The 9,706-nt window shown below is 43.4% G+C and overlaps 1 long non-coding RNA gene across 1 annotated transcript in view; it reads right to left on the bottom strand.

Annotated features, from left to right (window-relative positions):
• Positions 1–8,597, bottom strand: part of LOC102385237 — a 73,967-nt gene extending 65,370 nt beyond the window's left edge. Inside the window, exons 1-2 of the long non-coding RNA XR_001357955.1 lie at positions 8,509–8,597; positions 7,215–7,338 (exon numbers count right to left, since the gene is read on the bottom strand). This is a non-coding gene — a long non-coding RNA (uncharacterized LOC102385237). The remainder of the gene's footprint in view (positions 1–7,214; positions 7,339–8,508) is intronic.
• Between the last annotated feature and the right edge of the window lie 1,109 nt (positions 8,598–9,706).

Genomic DNA, 9,706 nt, shown 5'->3' with positions numbered 1-9,706 from the left:
TCCCTACAAAACTGATCATTCCAAGTAATCTTTGCACTCCTTCCTTATCTGTAGGGGGTGGCATGTTTGTAATGGCTTTATCCCTTGTTGGATCCATTTACACCCCCCTCAGAGAGCTTTTTCTCCCAGGTATGTTATTTCTTTGACCCTGAATTTGCATTTTTGTTTGTTCAGTTTCAAACCTTCTCTGCGAGCTCTTTCTAATGCCTCTCTTAGGCTCAAGTCATGTTCTTCTATAGTATTTCTGCAAACTAATGCATCATCAATATAAACCATAGTTCCATCAAGAGCTTCAATAATTTGTTGCGCCCTTCTGTGAAATACTTCAGATGCAGAACACGGTCCAAAAGGAAACCTACAAAAGCAATACCTTCCAAGGGACATATTGAAGGTACATAATCTAGTGCCATTCTGTTCTAGGGGAACTTGCCAAAACCCAGAAGAAGCATCCAAAGTGGAGAAATATTTAGCTTCTGCCATGTTACCAAAAACCTCTTCCTTGGCAGGAATGGGAAAATGCTCTCTTTTAAGGTACCGGCTCATTTGCTTAGGTTCTAGACACAATCTCAAGGACCCATCTTTTTTTCTATTATGACCAGTGAATGAACCCAAGCAGTTGGTTGCTCTACTTTTTCTATGATGTCCATGTTAACTAATCTAATTCCTTTTACAGTTTCTCCCTTAGTACAAGGGGAACATTTCTTGGAGCATGTATGGTGGGAGTATTTGGTTCTCTTAATTCTGTCTTGTACTCAGTGGACAGTTTCCCTATGCTTTGAAACACATCATTAAACTCTTCTTCTATGTTCTTGATTTCTAGTCCCTCAATAACATCCGTTCTCTAAATCAACCTAAGAGTTTTAAAAATTCACAATCCATAATTGCCACTAGCTTTCCTGGGTTTGTTACAAACTGACCTTTAACTATGTTACCCTTGTGTCTAACATGCAGTGCACAAACACCTTTGATTGCAAGCATGTTCCCATTATATGCTCTAAGTCTCACTTTCTTATTCTCATAGTACACAGGTTTAGTTTTGATATTTTGGATAATGTATTCTGGTATTACATTGACCTGTGCTCCTGTATCTAATTTAAAAGTTACCATTAGTCCATCGATGTCCAGGGTGATTGTCTAATTCTCAAAAGAATTAACTTTTTCTTGCATTGTGTCAATGAGGAATTCTTCCTCTTCCTCGTTACATAGAGCATGAGTCTGCTGTTTCTGCTGTGGTGCATCCTGCTCCTTTCTGCAAACTCTTGCAAAGTGATTGAATCTTTTGCATTTGTTGCAGCGCATACCAAATACAGGGCATTGCATGGGTTTGTGGTAACCCCCACAGCATCTGCAGCTAACTATTGTTTCTTCAAGCAATTTTCTTTGGGCCCCACTTACCTGCTTCATAGTGAGATCCTCCTTTCTGTATTGCGTGTGCATTACCTTAGGTTTTTGCAGTATTGTAATCCTGTCTAGTTTAGCTTGTTCTGTTTGTTTTCCTCCAGCTTCCATAGCCTGATATTTGTTATCTCAGCCACTTGGCATATTCCAATGCTTTTTCCAAATTAAGGTCAGGATCCTCTAACAGTCTGTTCCTGAGGCTTGTATTGCTTATACCCAATACTATTTGGTCTCTGATCATTGACTCTTTTAGGTCTCCAAAGTTGCAAGTCTGGCTCAGCAGTCTGAGGTATTTGTCAAACTCCTCTATTGTCTCATATCCTTTCTGCTGTCTCATGTGGAAATTATACTGTTCAAAGGTTTCAGATTGTTTGAGTATACAATATTCCTCAAACTTTTTTATTACCGTGCCATAGCTTTTCTGTTCTGCTTCTGACAGCTGTAGGCTATTATAAGGAGACAGAGCTTCTGGGCCCGCTAGATTTAAAAAAAATAGCTACCTTGAGTGAATCTTCCTTCCCTGTAGCTCCACTGGCTGTCATATATATGGTAAAGCTTTGCTTAAATTTCTTCCGGTTTTCTGCTGCACTGCTAGACACCTTTAACTCCTCTGGAATTCTGAGATGCTCCTTTTTTGTTATTGCTATCTTTCTTCACACCCCACTCCTGGTACTATGTGTTGTTCTCAAAAGACCAAGGAGTTAAGCTTATAGAGCAATAAAGCTTGTTTATTCAGACAGCAGTACCCTGCCTATAGTTCTGCTGTTTCCTCCTTAATTCCTGGGTAAGTGTAACAATTTATACATACCACTCTTAAAGGTATCCACACAAGTAGGTCTGGGAGGGGCTATTTAGTCCAACCCCCTGGTCAAGATCCTTATCTAAACTGTTCTATATAGCTGTTTATCGAAACTTGTTATTCTGAAAATTGCACAAACAACTCTCTCACAATACAGGCACAATGCCATAAAAACCCACCAAGAACACCCTAACTTGCCACAGCTAAAGCATAGGGACGATGTCACTGTCCTGCCACTGCTGTTTGTTAAAATACATTTGAGACATCCCAGGAAGAAGACCATGCACCCTGCTACAAAAAAGGCAGAATCCCCCACAGTCCGTGCCAATCTACCGGTGGGGTAAAATTCCTTCCTCACCGCAACTATGGCAATCAGTCTGACCCTGAGCAGAAGAGCAAGGTCCTCTAACCAGAAACTATTGGGTTTTTTAGTCCCAGCAGCAGCATTGCATCAGCATATATCAGTCAAAATCCCCAGCCTGTGGCTGCAGCCAATACCTAATGCTTCTGAGGAAGGTGAAAAAACACTCTCCACCTGTAGCCACAAGAGGGGAAATTTTCTTTCAGGTCCCTTGAGGCAACCAGCAAAGTCTAGCAGGATGAAAAAAAACAAACACCCTCTACTCTGCACTACAACCTGCAGGCTGCAATCAGCTCCTAAATGGCGAGGCAGAACTCCCTTTTCTGTCATTCTATCCTCTCCATGAACTTATCCCAAACTCTTTAGTTTCTTTCATAACCAAGCCAGTTCAAAACAAACACCTTGAATTGCATCTGGAAGCAAACAGAAAAGCTGTACAGTCTCCATTGGAGAAAAGCAGCACATTCGCTGGACATATTGCCATTGAGCAACTGCCTCTGCCTCAGTTTCCTCACCTATAAAATTAAGATAACAAGACAGCTCTCCTTTGAGCTCTACTGATAAAAACCGCTAGAGAAGAGCAAAATATTACTATGTGAGCAAGTTGCCTTGTTCTGCACCAGCTAAAGTCTCCCAGGGGGTCTTCCAAGCTCATGGCAGTAATCCAAGTGCAAAGTAAGAAAATGACAAAGCAGGCTGGTGACATCATTATTAAGGAAATAAATAGTTGTAGTGTCCTAGCCAAAAACAAATAAATATTCTTATCTTCTGCTGCCACCTAAGTAGGCACCTAGAAAGGTGGAAATAGCTACCTATTGAGGGATGGAGGCTCCCACATTATTCAAGTTCTGGCTGGACACCTCTAAACTGGCAGCAGCCTATACCAAATTCACATAAAAGACTTATACAACATAAAGAACAATCAAAAAACCCTATCTACTTATTGTAGTATGTTCAAAAACTAGCACCAATGCCTAGAACAGTAGTTTTCAACCTTTTTTTCAACTCGAGGCACCTCTGCGTAATTTTTGTGAATTGAATTGCACCCAATTTCAAAAACTAAATTTATATATCATAGTGCTTACCTTTTTGCAGAGGAGCTGGGCAGTAAGGGGTCAGCCAGACAGGGGCAAGCCTCAGCCTGAACTTATCTCCTCATACCTTTCAGCACCCTTCAAAGAATCTGGCAGCACCCTGGGGTGCCATAAGAGAATCGATGGCTGTGGCGGCGAGGCACCACCACAGCCTCTCAAGGGGGAGAGAGTGAACACTGCGGGCCCCAGACCCCAAAAGCAGGGCCCCGGCAGAGCTCACTTACCTCCCGCAGGGCAGCTGGAGCAGAAGCCGTGCAAACTGGCATTACATTGGCTGTTTAATCAGCTGTTTCTGGCGCGGGAAACAGCTGAGCCAATCCCAGCAGCCGTACTGGCCGCTGTGGGAAAGTTTAAAAGCCCCGCCGGATCTGGGGCAGAGGGAGAGCTGGAGAGAGAGAGAGAGCAGGCTGGTAGCTTGTGAGGCAGGCTCCGGCATGGGGAGGAGGCAACCCAGCCTGCGTGGCTCACACAGGCAGCATGGGGGAAAGCTTTAAGCCTCCTATTGGAGGCAAAGCAGGGGCACCCACACAGCCCTCGGAAGAAGCTGACACCAAGGAGGCAGGGGAGCTCCCTGCTTATGGTAGGAGAGAGGAGGCATCCGAGATCCCTAGAGGGGGCTGGGATAAGGGAGGCAGCCCTGCAGCCCCCTCCTACTCAGAGGGATACTTTCTTTGAAGTAAAACGACCCTAAGAGAGGAGAAAGAGGAACTGGAACCCGGTAGACAGGCCCTCGGCCGTCCTACAGGGCCAGAGAACATCATTAACACATCACCAACCGGTTGGCAAGTGGACGGGGTGTAGGGGAGGCAGAGCCCCGCGGAACACCGCGTCCAATGATCGTAAGTACCACCATCCATCGGGAAGGCCCACCCGGGAAAGATCTCCACTGAAGACCCCTCTTATAGTAAGGTTAACATCAAAGTTGTGGCAGGCAAGTTGAGGGGTGGGCCACACCCCGACAGGCCGGACAGCCAGAAGGGCGCAAGACGTCACAATGGCCTAGAACAACAAGAACAAGGTAATTGGTGTATTGAGCCCAAAGCCCATCCTTACTAGAACAGATGAAATTGTATTTTAGAGACCAACATTCTTACTTCAAGAGGCCTCACAAAAGCTCCTCACTGATAACACAATATGTCCCGCTTCAAGCGCTAGAGTTTACAAACCACCTCTATATAATGCCCTCTGTATCAGTGATCTTCAACCAGGGTGCTACAGCACCCAGGGGTGCAATGAGATCTTTTTAAAGGTGTTGCAGGGCATGGCACAACATTAGCACAGTTGAACTGTGCATGATTCACAAGATAAGCCCAGAAATTTCAAATAGGAATTCATAGGGCATTTATACATGTTCTCAGGGAGGGGGGAGAGGCTTTTAATTAGAGTGGGTACAAGATCCACTGTAATTAAAGCACTTGGAGCATCTCATGTATCAGCATCCCTATACTGACAAATGGCACTGGGGGCGCTTTAAATAAGGTTAATCAAATGAGCTTTAGTTAAAGTGCCCCACCACCATTTTTCAGCATAGGGATGCTGACACAAGACGCTGGAGTCTGCTGGAGCACAGTAATTACCACGCTCCATCAAACTCGATTAATCAAGTCTGCTCCGGCATACTGTAATTACAGCACATTGGAGCAGCCTTGCTGCACATGTATAGGCACCCAGTGTCAAAAACATTTTGACCTGCTGTGGTCTGAGTTCTTTGCAACAAAAGAATTGCTCTATTATTTTTCTAGTAGTCAAAAAAAATGAGTGAAAGCTAATATCTGGCATTTTCTGAAGGATGCCTATAGTCTAATGAGGGGTGCCTTTAGTCTTAAAAAGTTTGAGAACCACTGCTTTATATATTCCATCCACCACAACCCAGCAATCACAAGTTCCAGCCAGAAGTATCTGGGCAAGCTCAAACTATAGTAAAAGGACAGAACAAAGGAGAGAGAAAGAATATTAACTTCTGAAACATACATAGCATCCTCTTTACCTGCTCATTTCACTCAGCTGACCTGCAGTCAAGACAACTTCTTGAGAGGCCCAAATTAACAATAAAGGGCCAGATTGTAAAGCGGTGTGATCTGGCATTGCTCCATTGACCTGAATGGAACTACGCTGATTTATACCAGCTGAGAATGTAGCCTAGGCTTTTCCAAAATATAGGAAATAAGAAATTTAGGGCAAAATATATTTTCCATAACTTTCAAGAATGTTCTCTCTATTTGTCAAGGATTTTGTAAATTTATGGAGCTAAATGACTGTTAATAACAATCTTTTGCATTTGTTTTAGGATTTTTTTGGGGGGAGGGGGGGTTAATTAAACATATCAACTAGAAAAAAATAGGATCCAAGATATGCATTATATATTATTTTATTTTTAGAGACAAACCCAAACAAGAAGGTTTGACCCATATTCATTACTTTTGAGAAATCCGTATCTTGACATGAAATTTTCAGTTTAGGCCTCTATAGATCGCTACTGCTGTCTTAAGCACTGAAGTACGAATAGGTTCTTCACGATCATTTCTGTGCATGAACTATACAGCCATATTCATGTTCATACATTTCATGTGCAAACACAGTGTTGAATACCTTGTGCTTTCTCAGTCAGATTCAGTTGCACTAAGAACATACAAAGTTAAGAAGATGACAGACCCCTAAAAATGCAACCCTCAGCTCAGCAGTGGCATACTGCAGGGAAAGAAAAGCTCAGAGGCTCTTAACAAGTTATGGTAGGATTTTCAAACACATTGAAATGCATAGGAAGCTGGGCACCTAACTCTCTTTAGGCTCTTTCAAAAATCCCAGTCTTCAAGAAGATGATCAGGGATGAAATGCACTTAGAAGTGTGGCATAAGATGAGGAAGGAGCTGGAAATAAAGCAGCAGCAAGAAAAGGAAAAAAGAGGACCAGAGGAGAGACTGAGGATGTCAAAGCAATTGCATGATGTATACATGAGACAGAAACCAAGGCAGCAGATGGAGAAAAGGAACAGAAAGCATTGCAAACATCTGGAATTCAAGATCTGTATGAGATGAATGGAGCTGAGAAGGGCATTGCAATCATAAAAAAAATGGACAGCAAGGACATACTGAGACATGCCAGCCTCGCATTGCCAAGCTAGTGACTAATTTATCCCCTTCACTTCTTCCAGACTGTTCATGACTCTCTCCTGTGCCATCTCCTTAACCTGCCCTCTGCCATGCTACTACTTTTCTTGCATTGCTCCAATACATTTAAGATACTATAAGTCACAGTAATACAAGCTTGTAGAGCAGCCCCCTCAATCTGCATAGGTGTGATTATTTATTTAAAGCTGTGTTATAAAACACGCCAAAGTGGTTCTTTTTCCAAAGCAAAAAATAGAAGAAATGATGTGCTATCACAAGTGATCGAGTAAGTCTGGGTGGTAGAGAATCTCATACAATTGATAATTCTACTGCCATTAAACCATCTCCGTTTCTATCATCCCCAGCATCTCCCACTTAGGGATAAAATAATCAAGTATTACACACATGGGTATCTAAAAATAATTAACACAGTTTATTTGTAGTCCACTATTCACCTTGTCTGGTATTTGATTCCAATTGAAAATTCTTCCTGTTGCTGCACTTGCAGTAAAAGCTGTTCCCCTGAGGTGGGTGCTAGACTCCACTGAGATGGGTGCTGGACTCCTGAACTCCACAAGTCTATACAGAAAAAAATCCTTCTCACATATGTTGCGCAGAGCAAAGTATGCTAAAATAAGACCAGAGCAGTCAATGGACTTTACTTTAGCCCATGCTGTGCACTTTCCCACACCAAACACATACCAGTCAGTGGCACACTAGATTGGCCACCCATCCACATAAGACAGATTCTTTGCCCCTAGATACTTGCATTATCTTCCACAAAGATTTTTTTTCTGTAACATGAGCTAAATCTCTACAAAGGGGCAATAATAGGTATCTATCCTGACTCAAGTATTCTTTGGCCACTGCCTTCTTCCCATATTTCCAGTTGCATTTTGAGGAGGCAGGGGCCTGGCACACACCAGCCAGGCAAGTGACGCCTGCATGGCAGCGTGAGATGATGCATGGCAGCACTCCATCCCCACCCACGCATACCTCCTAGGGCCTTCTCAAGTACCCGCAGGGGTACATGTACCCCCCCAGTTGACAACCCCTGCTGTAAACCATAATGTAGTGCAAAAGCAGGAGTGAAAATTGTATTGCTTCAGATCCAGTGTGAGAAGAGCCCGTATGTGAAAACAAGCAAGATTAGGCAGTGAGGATTAGGACCAAAGGACCTAGGCAGATTTTAGGTATCTGTGCCCCAAAATCACACCCTTAAGCACCTAAGTCCCCTGAAGGGCCTGGTCCTATACATAGGTCCCAAGCTTGCCAAATGCAGTGACAGGATTGGGTCCAACACAGACTTCAGGTGTAGTGGCTCCAGCTCTGTTTCTAACCTGTGGCTGGAGGCCGTGGGTGTGTACGCCAATGCCCACCTTTCACATAATAGCCTAGTTATTACCCAGGGAAATGTAGCCTTTGGAAGTTCATGCCCATACCTCTCCCCTTCCAGGAGACTTCCAGCCACTGACCTACAGAAGCTTGTTTCCTCTTGTGCTTACTCTTCCTGATCCCATAAATATTGGTCTCTCTTCTGTACTGTGCTACAGCATCAACAGAAGGAGTAGAGGGCCCCCATCCATCCTAGTCTACAATGCATAGGAAACACTCCTGGGAAGTGCATGATGTAGATTTGAACCCACTTGGGCTGAAAAGGATCCTGAATCTGGGTTTTTCACATCCCTTCTCAAGTGCTCTAGCCACTGGCTTATTAAAAAGGCATCCCCTTAAAAGAAAACAGCAAACCTTGTTCAGTTCTGTGAAAGAATAGCTGCAGGAAACTACTTTCAGGAGAAGTCTCTGGACTGAGGCCTGACTGAATGGCAGTACCCATCTGCAGCCCTCCCTCAGGTGCCTAGATTCTGGAGGTGTTTAGGCACCCTCCTGAGCATAGTATTTCCTGTTGGCTAGCTTTAAGTGGCTCCTCATTCCACATACAGGCTTTTGGATGTCTTTTCTGAGGTATCAACTCTCCCATGCCTTATTTGGGCAGCCTACATGCATAACTCCTAGTTTTAAATTCTACTTTGGAGGCTAGGTCCCTAGAAATAGTAGGACCTAAAGTCCTTTATTGGATCTAGCCCTAAGTACAAACCTCTATACACAGCAGACCTCTCCAGGCCCCAGTGAGTTTGGTGCTTTGCTCTGCAGAGCACACAAAGAAGGAGACCTGGGTTTAAGCCACAACTTAAAACAGCCTTAGTTATTCACTTCCCTTTTTTAGACATACTCCTCTTCTAGCACAGGAGTAATTTACAGGCATCATGTCAGGGCTCTTCTTAATCCAAGTTTAAGTTCCCCAACATTCTCTACCCTGCTCATCACTTTTTCCCTTGGCTGTACACACATAGTGCTGCACCTATGCTCAGCAGATGCAAGCTCTTAGTGCAGATGTATCTTACTGGCAAAACGGTAATCCAACATCATGTTCATCCAACTTATTTTGATTACCAGCAAGAGGCCAGTTAAGGCTAATTGTTTGGGTAATTTCTGTTATGTGGATACACATGCACTGCATTAGAGCTGCCCCAGCCTTGGCATGATCTGAACCAGATAAATCAAGGTAAGAAGGTGTTAATGTGTGTCTACACTAAAGGAAAGGTCAAGATTAGATAGAACATGAGCTATGGTAGGCAAACTGTAAGAAAGGCAATTAAGACAATTAATTCCACACTGGCCACTGAACACACACAAGTTAATAATTACCAGCCTGAATTACCAAGTCTTAAAAATAAGCTCCACATTAAAAACTAGAGGCCAGATCTTCAAAGCTATTTAAAGACCCAGCTCCAGTTAATTCTAATGGACCTTCCTTGAGAATCTGGGCTCAATGTCTTGCAAAAAATAATTCATTCACAAAAGCAAAGCCAGTAACCTGAACTCTTGATTTGCAAGTGACACATGGTTTCCTCCATTCTTACCAGAGGATTAAAGGTCTTTCTTG

This window comes from Alligator sinensis, unplaced genomic scaffold, assembly GCF_000455745.1.
Source record: "Alligator sinensis unplaced genomic scaffold, ASM45574v1 scaffold560_1, whole genome shotgun sequence".
NCBI classification, from domain to species: domain Eukaryota; kingdom Metazoa; phylum Chordata; order Crocodylia; family Alligatoridae; genus Alligator; species Alligator sinensis.
This window is presented reverse-complemented; position numbering and strand designations above follow the sequence as displayed.